This window comes from Cynara cardunculus (assembly GCF_001531365.2).
Source record: "Cynara cardunculus var. scolymus isolate 2C chromosome LG 7, CcrdV1, whole genome shotgun sequence".
NCBI classification, from domain to species: domain Eukaryota; kingdom Viridiplantae; phylum Streptophyta; class Magnoliopsida; order Asterales; family Asteraceae; genus Cynara; species Cynara cardunculus.
Genome location: NC_037534.1, coordinates 8,303,651 through 8,308,988, shown reverse-complemented (window position 1 = coordinate 8,308,988; position 5,338 = coordinate 8,303,651). Strand labels below are relative to the sequence as shown.

At 35.8% G+C, this 5,338-nt stretch overlaps 1 pseudogene; it reads left to right on the top strand.

Moving 5' to 3' along the window:
- Positions 1 to 215: 215 nt before the first annotated feature.
- On the top strand, positions 216 to 4,375 carry LOC112515809 (annotated as a pseudogene).
- The last annotated feature ends 963 nt before the right edge of the window (positions 4,376 to 5,338 follow it).

Here is a 5,338-nt window from a genome sequence, read left to right as displayed (position 1 = left end):
ATTAATAAGCATTTAAGTCAAAATCTTAATTACAACCCTTTAAACACATGTTACAACCATTTTATGCAGAAATTTTAAAAATCTCTTAATTACGAATTATCATGCACAATGTACAAGTTATTTATGCAAGTATTTCATACAATACCAAATCCTAATTGGGTCAAACCTTCTTTCTGCTTATCAGACTTCTACAATCACCAATTTGGGCTACTTTCTTCTTCTTCTTCTGTATCCTATCACTCCCTTTTCTACTCTTACCAATTTCAGATTTCAAATTTCATATTTCAAATTTGAAATGATTCTTGAAGTGCCTGAGAGAGAGACTTGCCCTCAAAAATACGATTCAAGCTTGGGGTTTAGGGTCATCCTCATCGAAGATACACTCATCCCTTACTCAAATCAATTCAGGCTCATCCTCTTCAAAGAGACTCTTTATCCATAACTCAGGCTTTAATCTCAGTCTATGACTCTCCAGGTAATCAATCGGTTCCATCGAATTTACTTTGTTTCCATCGATTTACAGTCTCTCATCCAGGTAATCACTCTCCATCGATTTTGGTTCACTTGTTTGTACCCTCTTTCGCAGACTTCTTTCTATCACACTCTCCTTCCGTTCCAATTTCTGTCCAGGTAATTAGGGTTTGATTTCCCACTTTTAGTTCTTGAACTTAAATGCTATTGAATTTTGATTTCTCACTTTTAAACTTGAATTGCAGTTAACCTATGTGGTATGATAGGTTTTTTTTTTTATAGCAACCGATTTTTTGTATAGCAACTGGTACCACAGTTTCATGAACAAGAAACTTGACCTGCTGTTGTGGTAAACTAAAATCGATTGTGTCTTTATATGACATAAGATGTTATTTAGTCTATTTTCTCTACATGTGCTTGTTGTAGTTTGATTAATGGCAGAAGCAACTGGGCCTTCCACCAAGCCAAGAAATGAAGAGATTCGTAGCTGAGGTGAATTATTCTTACTATCTTCCCCACGAGTTTGTTCTTGTATTCCTTTAGATACAAATGACAATACAAATATACGCACTACCTGGAGATGGAGGTTTTTTTAATGCCACTATAATTTAGCATTAATTTCCTGGAACTTGTTAGGAACTCTTTTGCTTGATACGTGTGATAAGAAAACACGACCTTTCATCATTCTCCTGTAATGCTTTTGAAGAAGGTACAATTGTCTGTTGCATATAAGACTTTATTTATGAAATGCCAGGCGAATATGTTAATAAATTGGTAGTGAAACAAGAAGTGATCCTAAATTAAGGGTGTTTTTGGCGAATATGTGTAATGTGGTTCACCATTATTTGATTATCCCTAAGCTAAATAAATGTTTACATTGCTTATAATGCAACCTTTATGAAGTTACTTGCTTTGATTATAGAAACTGAGCTAGAAGAGGATGCAGAAATTAAGCAGATGACAGTTAAATTTTTTAGCCTAAGTCTTAACATAGAACCTAGATACATGCCATGAAAAACCAATGTTTGGTTTAAGGTCTGGTTTTGATTTGGATTTCGTTAGATCATAGATCAACAACCAAATGTTTGATGTAGCAAATGTTTGTTCTTGAAGATGATTAGGATGGAGTAGAAGTTGATTTTAATGTTGAGTGTTATTGTTTTGAGTGCACTAAACAGCAGCAAGGTGCAACCTTGGTTTACAGACTTTGTAGGCTCAAAATTGGTAGCTAAAGGGACTGTTTTATGTGTAAAAATCAGAAACAAAAGGGGATTTTTACTGGCTAAAAATCAGTAGCTATGGGGCTGCTTTCTGGCGAAATCGGCAGCTAAAGAAGCTGTTCCGTGGATTAAAAAATCAGCAGCTAAATGGCGGTTTTCTGGCTAAAAATCAGCAGCTAAAGAAGTTGTTTGGTAGATAAAAAATCAGCAACTATAGGGACTGTTTTGGGCCTTGTTTAGAGCTGTCCTAGGGGGCTCTTTACAGATGTTTTGGGAAGCATTTAGGACATGTTTAGAGGGTCATTTACACCTGTCTTGAGAGGGAGTTATTTACAAATGTTTTGGAAAGCAAGGCAACTAAATGGACTGTTTTAGGGGTTATTTAAGCTGTCCTAGGGGGCTATTGACCAATGTTTTGAAATGAAACTTGGGCTTGTTTAAACGGTAGTTTACCCCTGTTGTGGGAGGGGCTGAATCCTAGATTAGAATAGAAATATGAATCAATTATGTGTGCTATATTACCAATTTGTTGACGTTGCTTAATTGTCCCTCTGTCTTTGTGCAACGCCTAATTAGAATTACCTTACGAATCTTAAGATTATGGCTATGACAGATAAATGCACATCCTTTTAGAGTGTCATTTGCCTTGTTGTGCTCCACTCTGAATGTGCTTGCCAAATTGAAGTTTCTTGATCATTCGATGGATTGAAGTTTGAAGTTTACCCGAATGTGGGTTTACTTGACCATGCTTCAATTTTAGACAAAAGTGATTTGACTTTTTGGTCATTGTACTTGACTGATAAGAACAACTGAACTGCCTTGAAAACATTAGCTATGAAACCAGAAATCTTTCCGAGTAGGAGGAGGCTTGGTTTATGCGTCCGTCACATCTATTTTTGTAAATTTACTCTTCTCGTTCTTTATACGTCCATATCACTTACATTTTTGGTACAGGAGGTGAAAAATGATTAAAATGGCTATTTATGTGATCTTTGTGTGGATTCGAAGGAGTTTGTACAGGAGAAGGTGTTCATAATTCGTAGTTGGGATTTGCTTGAATAGGGGGTTTCCTTTTCTTTGATTTTGGGGTTTGCACACCAACTATTTTCTTTTCTGGCTGCAGGTTATTGCAGCAAAACTTTCAGACGAAGAAATTTCTGGCTTAAAACAAATGTTTAAGATGATAGATACAGACAACAGTGGGTACATTAGTTTTGAAGAACTCAAGGATGGACTCAGTAGTTTTGGTGCTAATCTTGAAGAATCGGAAATTCATGATCTTATGCAAGCTGTAAGTATCATCTTAGATACCATCATTTAGAACTTCATTCACTTTTATTTCATCAAAAACGCATATGAAGCATTCCTTCCGTCCCATGAAAATTGCAACTTTCGACTCGACAAATATTTTAAGAAAGGTTTTCAACCACTAACCAGTTGTCCAAAAGACCCTTCAACAAAATAAAGCAATATTGTTGTTAAAAAACAACTAGGATTAATTATTTGTGGAGATTACTATAGGCAAATATGTAGTTCTTGCTTAGGGGCTGTTTGGTTGGTTTTCCATCAAGTCCTGTATTAATTTGTCCGTATAAATTGAAGTAGTTTTTGTTTGGGAGGGCTTTTTTCATAGATGGAATGAACATGTTTTTTAATTGGGATGGGCAGGTATGAAAAAAAAAAACTTGGCTTTATGCATAAAGCTCCATCTAGAACCTTACTGAATAAGTCACTTTCTGTATCATTAAGCCACTATGAAACAGTCTTGTACACCAGACCAAATAAGCTACAAACAAGCTTTTAGATAGCGAAAAAGGACAATTTCCCAGCAATAGGCCGAAAAATGGGTAAATTTCCATGGGAGCTTCCATCCAAAATCTTTATAGTTATAGGATATATTCTCATGTTTTGTATATATTTGTGCATTACTTTCATGTTCGTTAATGCATCTTTCCACCACGAAAACTATAGGCGGATGTCATCAATGTTGATCGCCATGAGTTCCACCTTGATTGACTCGATTGAGCTCATAGCGTTCTCAAGATTCAGGGGGATTTTAAAGGCATAAGATCTTGGGGGAAGTCCTCTGCTTCTGCAGTAAGCATTATTTAGAATCGAATCCATCTCCATGTTATCARTGTTCATTGTCATGATATACTTTCTCATAAAAGTATCCGTAAGTTCTAGGGAGGCTTTAAATATATTAGAATCTGGGGAAATTCCTTTGTCTGTGATACTTGTATTTCTAATTCTCAGGTGATACTTGTAAGCTTTCTTCCCAGCCACCAACAGGAGCACCAGAAACCACCCAAGAAATCAATATTGGAACCTATACAAGCTATCTTGCCGCCGCCTATCGCCGCCACTTCTGTGTTCAAACAAGCAACCGAGAGAAGGTATGGTGATGAACCGAATATAAGCTTTACCCTYCCAAACCCGACACATATAGCACGGAGTTTAGACCCTGAAAACAACGGATCTTTGCGTGCATCTGAACCTAAGGTGCTCAACGCGTCACAGTTCGAGGTTTCTTGCTRATCAAATCAGTGGTGTATTAGCTGACTTAGGAAATCATTAGACTTATTTATTGTTGTTAGAAGACATCAAATCTTTTTGGTGTTGTTTTAAATCTTAACCTTAGGTGTTGAAGAGTTGGCATAAATTTAATGGAAAATGGATGTTAATTTGAGGATTTTATTCTTCTTTAAATGGTTTGTAATGAATCCATTTACTTGAAATTTTATACCATGTCACGCCAAACGTGGGTCGGTGGGTTTTTGTTCAGTCCCATGTTGGGGTAATTAGTTTTGTTCTGTCTCATATATCAAACGCATCCTTAAAACCATTATAGTGGTTTCGGCCAGAGTTTTGTTTCTTCACACCTTTCCTTCCTCCAAACTCGTATTTCGAATCCTTAAAACTAATTGCTTGCTCCGTATTACCTTCTCATCTTCTGCTTAACCTTCTCTTCTTGTTTTTCAKCTTRMKCTTCTTGTTCTCTCTTGCCTTTCTTCTCCAAAATCTCTCCCTTTTCTACAAGAAAGCAAGTCATTGACATCTATCTATTGATCTTGATTGATATCGATCGAAAATTGGTGAATCCATTCTACGTCTTTAGGAAAACTGATATTGCCAAGTTTATCAAGCATGACGTCCTTGGATTTTAAACTGTCATACAATTTTTTTCATCGATAGTCTGTAATTGGAACCATAACTCTTATTTATTCAAATTGTATTAATATATAAAGACCAAGTGTAACATATATCATCGTTAAATCTTATCTTATAAAACCAGTGGAACTTTAAAATCGTTAAAATTCATGGCTCCAACGCATTGCGCGGGTACACAACTAGTATATATATATATATATATATATATATATATAGGCCCATTCAAGGGAGAACTGATTAGTTTGTGGTAACTGTGAGAACCAATCTTAACCACAAATCAACGGATAAATAAGGAAATTAGTAATTATGGTATTTTAAGTTAAAATTATAATTATAGGGCATTTTAGTTATTTTTAAAAAACTCATCTCTCCTCTCTCCGACCTCCAATTTCCGGCCTCCGGCCAACATTATTTCGTTAGGTACCAATTAATCACAAAGATACACAATGTGATACCCATTGTGATATACTGTGATA